Here is a 10199-nt window from a genome sequence, read left to right on the forward strand (position 1 = left end):
GCCACAAAGAATAGAGAAGTTTCGCATGGGAACATGTAACTCCATGAGTTCATCACTAAACTTTTAAACGAAGGATGGGACAGCCAAATGGCCTCAAATTTAAAAGATCTATGCATCTTGGGACAATTATGATTCCAAGAGACACAAATTGGTCCGTGATCAGAGCCAACAATTGGCAAGTTTTGAACTTCAACATTTGGAAATTTCAGCATCCATCTTGGATTAGCACAAGCTCTATCCAGCTTTTCATAAATAACAGTGTTGTCCTTATGATTATTGGTCCAGGTAAAAGGAACTCCAATACTAGGGATGGAGCAAAGATTCTTGTCATTCAAAAAATTACAAAAATCGATCATATACCTGTTAGTAGTTGCTATGCCTCCTAATTTTTCAGAAGGGCACATAATACTGTTAAAATCGCCCATAAGAAGCCAAGGATCATTAGTCAAAAGACAATTAGCGAGCTCATTCCAAAGACCAAGCTGAAGTCTTTTTTGAGGGTAAGCATAAACAAACGTAGTAAACCATCTATCAAAAGAATTTAAATCAACCATCTCACAGTGAATAAACCTTTCATGGGAAGAAATAACCTTAACATTAATAAATCTGGATTTCCAAAAAAGACATAAACCACCACACTGTCCTTGCGCAGGCACATCCAACCAAGAATCAAAAGGCAAACTGCTTATAAGCTTATTTCCTAGGTCTTCATCAGTTCTTGTGTCAACAACACACATAACATCTAAAGCAAAAAAAGAAGCATAAAGTGTCTGTGCTTGAAATCCAGGCCGAGAACTACCCCGGCTATTCCAACACATCATCTTCATTTAAAGACATTTTCATCAGTTTTGGAGGTGCCAACTCAATGTTCCTGGCAGCAAGAGAGTCCGTCTCGTCCTTGATCATTTTAGCAATGATCATAGCAAAAAATAAACAAATGGTGGTGATATTCATAGGCATTCTAAAAACACAACTAACAAACAAGAGGATTGTGTATAACTTGTTTGTATTCCTTTTGCACCTCACGTAATTTATCAGATGCGACCATTGGTCACTCTTCCGATTTAAGTTTCAGGTTTTAACCATTGGAGAAGGTAAATGTGGATAGCTAGCTACCTAGTTGCTTGAAGCCTCTAAAATTACCTTGCTGTGATAAACACGGCTGATAGACTTGGATAAGAGGTTGAGAATAATGATGTTTTGGTTATGAAGTGTTCTCTACACTACAAAACAAACTTTTCGCCAGGAAACATGTGCAAAGCAAACTAGTTATATGATATGATAAATCAGTGGACCTGCAGATTGGTTGGAGATATTTTTTTTCATTTTCTTTCTCTTTTCCTAAGATTCTTCAAAATCAAATATTGTATCTCATTTGCGTTGGAGCTATAGGTTTCATTTGAGATTGGTAAAATATTGGGCCTCTTGCTGAATATTTTTCGACAAGTGAAAAGACAACATAACATCAGAACTTCGATGTACATCTTTTCCCAATTGATCTAATTGGAATGTTGGGGAGACTAATAGTGGAATACATTGAAACCATATTGCCGATGAAGGATGATGATGATGAGCATATATAGTTTGCTAGTCAATCTGCAGCTAAATTCATTTCTCGGAATACATGCCTGAAAACATTAGACTCGAACTAGCTAGGAAGACATATGCGCAAGATGTCATGGCTTGTCTTCTTTATAATGACTAATGAACCGAGCAATCTAATTTGGTAGTGATAATTGTTTTCTTAATTAATAAGCTTTTTGTGGGTACAGGTACTACAGTAGGTGTGTAACACTCTTAACTATGGCTTAGGGTTCAGTGGAAGTGAAATATGTATGTGGTAAATATCGTAAATACATATGTATACAGTATTATGATAATCTGGTCATCGACTTAGAGGCGTAGCCAGCTTGGGGCAAGATAGTTCAATTGAACCCTCTCACATTTTAGAAAAGTTTAATCAGTCATAATGAATATTGGATATTAATGGAATGTAACATTAATTAATCATTCTCCTCTTTAATATTCTTCAACATTAATAATGAAATACAAATTTGTACTAGTAAAATACTCAATCTAGCCGAGATTAAAAAAGTGGTGATTTTAAAGTATGCCACGGCTTCCTTCTGCCGTCGCAAAGTTTACATTTTGTTGCCACGACACCCATCTGCCGTCGCAAAGGTTGTATTTTCTTGCCACGGCTCCACATTGCCGTCGCAAAATTTAATTTTTTTTTGCCACGGCATGATGTTGCCGTCGCAAAATGGTTTTAGTTTTGCGACGGAAGTGTTGCCGTGGCAGCGCCGTCACGAAACTTGGACCAATGGCGACCGCAAATCGGTGCAGTGGCAATTTGGTGTGGCTAACTGGATTCTTTTTTGTAGTGAATTAATAAAAATCATGTCAAGGGTTTCTTATCTTACTAATTTAAATTCCATGTACGATTTTTTTTTCTTTACAAATAAGCTAAATGAAAGCAGCACATTAATATGGTTGCGTCTATTGCTACCCCATATGTTGTTGATTTATTAAAAGACAAAAATACTCTGATGTAGAGGATAATAAATTGTCACAAATTACAAATTACAAGTTCTTTCAGTTGGTGATTACATACCTCGATACAAATTACAAACCCTAAACCCTTCAGTTGGTGATTACTTACCTCGAACTTATACTTTCAGAACAAATAATATTAATGTTATGGTTTTTTCAATTTCTTTTTCTTGTTGGACTTCAATGTCTATTGGAATAGCCTGATATTGTGTGTATTGCAAATGGGTGAGAAGAAAATGTATGGTGAACAAAGTAGAATTGAGAAAATAGTATTTTAGGTATTGTCAGTGGGTGAACAAAGTAAACTTACAAATAAAATATATAAATGGGGTGTGAAGAGAATGTAGGGTGAGTAAAGTGGTTTGTGAGGTGGCAATAGACGCACCCCATTAATATTTACTGTGCATTGACATTATCTCTAAGAAAACAAAACATTCTTTTCAATATTTATTGTGTAATATTCAATTTAAGAATCGATGTAGAACAAAAGTTAAGTTTGAGTCATTTGTTTGCGTTTTTTTTTAAACAAAATTATATCATTACTAGAGAGTAACCGAATATGAATTTGATTTTTTAGTTAATAAAACTTAATCCTTCTAAGTGTGAATTCTAACTATGCCACTGCATTGACTATTTCTTTTTCTTTCCTTCAAAATTTTATATTTAAAACGTGTGAATGTGAGGTTCGGCGCTCTAGTGCAAGCGTCAAAAGTTGTGATATACCTTTACTTTGCATAGTAAGAAGTTTGAAACTAATATCTGATGCAGCTACTGATCGCCGGTAACGTAAAGCAATCATACTTCTCCACTACAGTAGAGCATGCAAATCCACTTGGAGTTGGGTATATCGTAAAACAGAGTAAAGACAAACCCAGATCAAAAAAAAGAGAGTAAAGACAAACCGGCTCAGTTAGTGGCCGCCGGCCACCGATGTAACAAACGCCAGAGAGTCAGTAGTAACAGTACCTTTCTTCACTCCCAAACAAGGAAAAGAGACACTGTTCAATTGGGTAGCCTGCCCTTTGTTTTTCCTTAAATTTCACTATATTCTTTCTTTCTTTAATTTACTTTTCTCGGCACTCCATTTGCTTTATTCCTTTCTTCCTTTCTATATAGTTCCACATGTCTCCCTTCTTCTTCCCTATGATCGTCTGAGATCCTCTCTCTCTCTCTCTCCCTCACTATTTTAAAATCATCCACCACTCAGATTCTTAAATTAATCTCTGAAAATCTCAGTATCTTTGTCCTCATTTCTTGAATAGTTTGAATCACACAATATATAGGAATCCAACCTCTTCAAGCATTAGAGCCAGAAATGGCAAGAGATTCATCATCATCCTCCGAGCAACTAGAGGATGAAGATGTTTCACTCTCCGATCTTCCCCATTTCATCGAACCAGATCAAAGCCACTCAACTAGTACTAAACCTGATGATAGTGGCAACGTTATCGACGCTGAAGAAGAATTCGACTTTGGCTCATCCATGCGCGGCAGCTCTTTCTTGGCAGATACCAAAATGTGCGCTGCCGATGAACTCTTTTTCAAAGGCCAAATTCTGCCTCTTCGACTCTCTGTCAGCTCCGACAACGGCCTAACCAAGCTGAACTCGGCACAGCGTTTGTCTGTGTCGGGTTCAGAGTCCATGGACCAACACAGTCCATGTTACATGTCAGGTTTCAAAAGCATTAGCGACGGAAGAAGCAGTAGCTGCAGCAGCATTAAAATTAGTCCCAACTCTTCAAGAAGCAACAGCAACAGTAGCAGTTCCACCGCCACAACAAACACTAGCAATTCGAGTGCGAAGCCAAGAGTAGTACCTGTCCGAAACCAATTCTACACACACCCCAGCCCGAAACCCCAGATTCAAGTATCAAATGGGGCACGGCTAGAAAATGTTGGCAGCCGGCGGAGCAAAAAATCGTCGTCGATATGGGACTTTTTCCGATTGGGATTGGTACGAACACCTGAGCAAGACCTTAGTAAGGTACTTCGTAGTAACAGTGCTCGTGTTAATAGCACCAGAATTAGTGTCAGTCGCAATAGCAGCGTTAATAGCAACAACAGTATCACACTTGGCAACAACAACAACACTACTAGTAAGGTTGCCAATGGTACCATTAGTGACGGTGAAAAGAACAATGTCACTAATACTACTGCAGCATTGTTCTCGGAGAAGAAGAGTCGGCAGAATTTTTTCAGCGGTTGCAAGTGCTCATTCGACGCGGTGGCATCCAATGCGGTTGTGCCAAAAAGTCATGTCGATAAGGAAAGCGAAGCTAAACATGAGAAGCAAGCCGATAAAGTAGCAGTCGACTTGAAGATGAAGAAGAAGAAGAGGAAGAAGAACAACGGTAGTAAGCAAAAGCAGCTAAAGCAAGACATGTCGCATCAGAGAACGTATGAATGGCTAAAGGGGCTTTAGATCGATCGCATGCAAACTTGATCATCTTCTAATTCTCTTTGATAGATGTTTGTATAAAGTCGATGTCTTAATCATTATCAGATAGTAGTACACTAGTAGTGGACTTCAGAACAATATCATCTCGCATGCTCTGCAGTTGCTTTTATTTCACTATCATTTTGTTTTTGTCTTTATTTTTTTCTGGCTTCCGATCCCTTTAGTTTGAAATGATAGTACCTTAATACACATGTATTGAAGTTTGAATTTTAAAGTGAGGGCTGGCTCCATTAACAAGGATTAGTGATAATAAGTTGTCTTTCCTAAGAGGAACAAGAAAGAGGCGTCGATGTTCTTGAATGAGAATCATGAGATGATATAAACTTTCGGATTAATAAGTTATTGCAACATAGTCTCTTGTCCAAAAAAAAAGGACATGTTTGTTGTCTGAAATGTGTCTTGAGCTGAATGAAGTTGATCTCCCAAGAGAAACATGATATAAGAATCCAGATCTCTTAAGATGTATAAATTGAGGAACTGCTATTATAAGTGAAATCTAACCTGTCATTTGTTTTTTTTAACAATATATCATTTCTAACAATCATTGAAATGGAAAGATAAGTTGAATGTAAAAACATAAAATGTATGCATTAACGTATCTACGTCATGCAAAAAAATATCGTAGGTTAACACAGATTAACTTCATGTGATTACTAACACTTTAACTTATCATAGGTTAACATAGATTGACTTCATGTAATAGTGTATGAAACTTCATAAAAGGAGTCTTCAATTGCACAAAGTTGATCTATACTTATATGTATATCGATAAGTTGTACAGTTTAAGCGTAATATTGTTTTAGCTATAGCTATTTATGAAGAAGATTTATGTTGTACCGTATGGTATACTATGTAGCAAGCCGTAAATTGTCAGATTGTCTTGATTTTTGAATTGCTGAACGATCGACGGTTCACGGTCTGCTGCATAGCATGCGATATAGTACAACAACCAAACCCATTTATGAAATTAGTTTTTGAAGTTTATGTTTAAAATAACTAAGAGCGGAAGCTAGCCAGAGCACGGGGTGCGGTGGTGATAGTGCTAAGCATAGTATTGTGCTTGTCATGATTAAAGTGTGAATGTGTTGTTCAAGCTTTTTATTTGGTGGGTATTTGATTGTGGGGTGTAAGAAGCAAGAAATATATGGCAGTATATTTCCAAATTGTAACGTGACTGTCACAAGACACAAGGGCAGGCAAAAAGGAGAAAGAGACAGGCGACTATGTATGAGGGCTGCCGATGAAGCTTCCAACAAAGTTAGCAGTAAGAGAATGCGAAATGGTGGTTGGTTGAAAATATCTTATGGCAAATTTCGAAGGCGTATGTTGTTAGGAACAAGAAACTGGAAATCGAGGTTTGTAGACAGAATTGAATTTGTTGTTTAGATTTTATATTCATAATTTTATGGGTCTAATTAAATATTTAACGACATGTTACTTATGTAGAATATTCGTTGAAAAATTGAGAGTTAGGCCGAGTTCCAAATCCTTTTCAAGGAAGAAAAAGTATGTTGCAAATGGTCCAGCGAGTTGTCTTCCCGAACCCATATTTTGGATATGAGAAACAATCTTGGATAACCAAAATTCAATAATTCTATGAATAAACATACAAGTGGTTTGAAAATTTTGAAAATTAGGTTTGTAAATGTAATGTTAAATGTCTCCTTTTTTAACGGCTGAAGGTACGTATATGATTCTATATTTATTATAAACGAACAATTACATAACAAAAATTAGAAAACTTGCTTCTTCCGATCCGCGAATCGAATGAATAACCAACATTTTCTTTTTTGAAGAAACTGCAAAATCGTGCACTGATCGAATGAGAAAGCATACCAAAGCACAATCCACAACTCTTAAACAAGCAAGAAGACGTCTGTTCCTACCTAGTAATGCAAGATGCAAAGTCCAATTAAGTTCGTAGCTAACAACCGAAAGTTAAAAGACAGAAAAGAGAGGGAGGTCCTTGCTTTTGCCAATTAAGGTAACGGTTTCTTTCTCGCGGCCGGGATTAATGTTTGAAGTCTTCTCTACCTTCCAACAAAACAAAGTGTAAAGAATTTCATGAAAACAAAGCTAATTGGTACGTGTATATATATAACACATAACATATATATGAATATATAGAATTGTAATATATAATCTAACTTAACATTTACAAGATACCGTAGTTTCTTGGGAGCTAAGTCAAGATTGGTAGAACTTGAAAACGTCGGCATTGTCATGACGGGCCGATCTTGCTAGCTTTAGGTTTACTATGAAGCCTGCCTCATAAGCTCTTAGTTTTATATGGCTATTTTCACCACTGCTCGTCGTCACTTGGTTCAAAGTTTCACATGCGTCATCTCGCAGTCAATGTTATACTTATACTACGTTCTGCATTTCGATAAATCGTTGAAATGATGAAGAACACAAAGGTCGAAAATGTAGTGGTATTTCATTGATGTATATATGTTAGATTTATGATCGAGTAGAGCTAAGTACGACCATAGCATTAAACACGAGGCCATGAGGGGAATTGTTAACAGATCTTCTACAATGCAGACCTACTGAGAAAATCATTCGCGTTACTAAAATCATAGGTCTCTCTCCAATTGTGATTGAAGATATATAATTCAAATTAACAAAACAGAGAATGATAAACGAGGCAGTGATTGGAACAAAACAAAACAGGCTAGGTTTTGGCATATAGTAACCGAAGTTCAACAAATGATGGGATGAGCCAATCATGCTTGTATCAATCAGAGAAGTTCGATTTTTATTAGGGGGGGGGGGGGTGTGGAATCTAAGAAGATACCAAACTTGCAATAGTAGTCAAAAAGTGCGGGATTTTCCAAAGCCATACGTCCAATTAATCAAATTTGATGCCTTGCGCTGAAAGGGATTTGGATTGCTAGTGTTAAGTCTTTCTAACAACTTGGTTACTAAACCACGATGATTTCGAATCCTAATTAATCACATTTCATGAAAATAAGGTAATTGGAATCTAAGGCTTTCACACAAGGTTCCGGTTCCTCTAAAGTGAGAGGACTATGAAGTTAGTTAAAGTTCATAAAATATGGACTCTCAATTTAATCTAATGGTTCCGACAATTGACACATCACTTTTCTATTATTTTTTTGTTTTTCATCTAAACCGTGGTTAACTTACTTTAACTCTAAATATATATATATATATAGTCCTTCCAATGAGGGATCCATATTTTAAGTCATTTATAGGGATAGGGCATTACACCAACTTCCCGATTATAATTTTACATCTCCACCGTTCATATCTTAGGTCTATATGAGTAGATCACCTCTACAAAATTTCATATGATTTGGTGATCGTTAAGGCTTTCAAAAGTTCAATTTAGTTTTAATGACCTTCAACGGTTTTAGTTTGACATAAGTTGGACCGTTCAAGATTATTAAAACTAAATCAAACTTTTGAAAGCCTTAACGATCACCAAATCATATGAAATTTTGTAGAGGTGATCTACTCATATAGACCTAAGATATGAACGGTGGAGATGTAAAAATTCAATTGGGAAGTGGTGTAATGCCCTATCTCTAGAAAGTGGCCAAAAATAGGGATCCCTCAATAGAATGGGACTATATATATATATATATTGTCAGTTTCTCCTCTACTTCAAGTTCTTTCGTTCTTTCTGCATTCTTTGCGCACTACTTCTCTCGCTTCCATGGCTGCAGACTAGCCGTGGAATTAATGACTTCTTGCTGTTGTTTTTATCTAATTATTCAACAAGAAGCGATTCATTCAATTGTCATAAGTACCAATTGGATGTATTCTATGTCACAAAAGATTAGGGCTTTGAAAATGTTGATATGAACTAGAATTCCAATTATTCCAGTCCTGGGGATCTACATCTGAAGAATCCTAAAATATAGGATTTAATATATTTAATAAGAAATCAGAATTTTTCTTTTTACCCGATAGAGGAATTACTATCCCAATTTAGCATTGCATCTTAATAAATTTTAAGAACTCAACTCCATGATTCGATTTTTGGAACTCGGGTAAATAGCAGATTCTCTATTGTATGCTTAAGATAGGTCCGTTGACATTGATGATACATGATCAGTCTGATAAACAATTAACTAATATAATCATGTTTAATTCTTGGTGTATCATTTAATTTACATATTTAAGCAAAGAGAAGTGTAAAAGGAAGCAGAAAGAATAAACTTGATGCGGATCGAGTTTATGGAGTTAACAGTAAGTTAACCACAGTTTAGATGAAAAATAAAAAATTGGTGAAAAAGTGATGTGTCAATTGTCGGAACCATTAGATTAGATTGAGAGTCCAGATTTTATGAACTTTAACTAACTTCACAGTCCTCTTACTTTAGAGGAGCCGGATCCTTCACAATATATATACATGTGAGTTATAACCAAACCAAAGATTTGGATCAGTGTCTCTGATATTTTTTTTTTCTTGAAACATATAATTTTTAGACTTATAACAGTTTAGTTCAGCATGCACACATGACTCGTCTTTAGAATGGGACTCTTAAGAACAACATATATAGTGTGAGCCATGACTCAAAAAAGACGAGAACATGTAGTCGTGATTTAGGTAGGATTATTAAGGTCACCTTAATAAGGTGACACATACTTCTGTTCTTTGTTAGAGATGATAGATCTTCTTTTTGCAAAAAGCTCTTCCACTCTATTCATTTGCATGAATTTTGTTTGTTTGTTTGTTTGTTTGTTTTGTTTTTTTTTTTTTTTTTCTTAGGCAAAAATCCATCAACAAAAGACAATGCTTACAACTTACAAAAATATCGGCAAGGCAAAAAAAATTAGCATGATGAACAATTAATACATTGTAGTTGTGTAACAAGCTTACTTTCAGAAAATTAACAGAATTGTAACCGGATGTAAGATGAAGACGATCAAGAACGATGGTCCCTGAGTTCTACAAAACATGTTTTAACTGTGATACTGAACTTAGTTTGCAAGAAACACCAATCTCCTGTCTAATGTAGGACTATTAAAAATGAAATCTCCTGTGATATTGTTATGTGTTTATATTATACATATATATATATATATATATATATTTACAGTGCTGATCAGGTGCGGACGTCCGCATCAAAGTTTTGGTGCGGATTTCTATTTTTACACCACTTTTCGATCGAATTCCCTTATCTCCACCATCTAATATCTAGATAATATTGTGTAG

This window comes from Fragaria vesca, linkage group LG1, assembly GCF_000184155.1.
Source record: "Fragaria vesca subsp. vesca linkage group LG1, FraVesHawaii_1.0, whole genome shotgun sequence".
NCBI classification, from domain to species: Eukaryota; Viridiplantae; Streptophyta; class Magnoliopsida; order Rosales; family Rosaceae; genus Fragaria; species Fragaria vesca.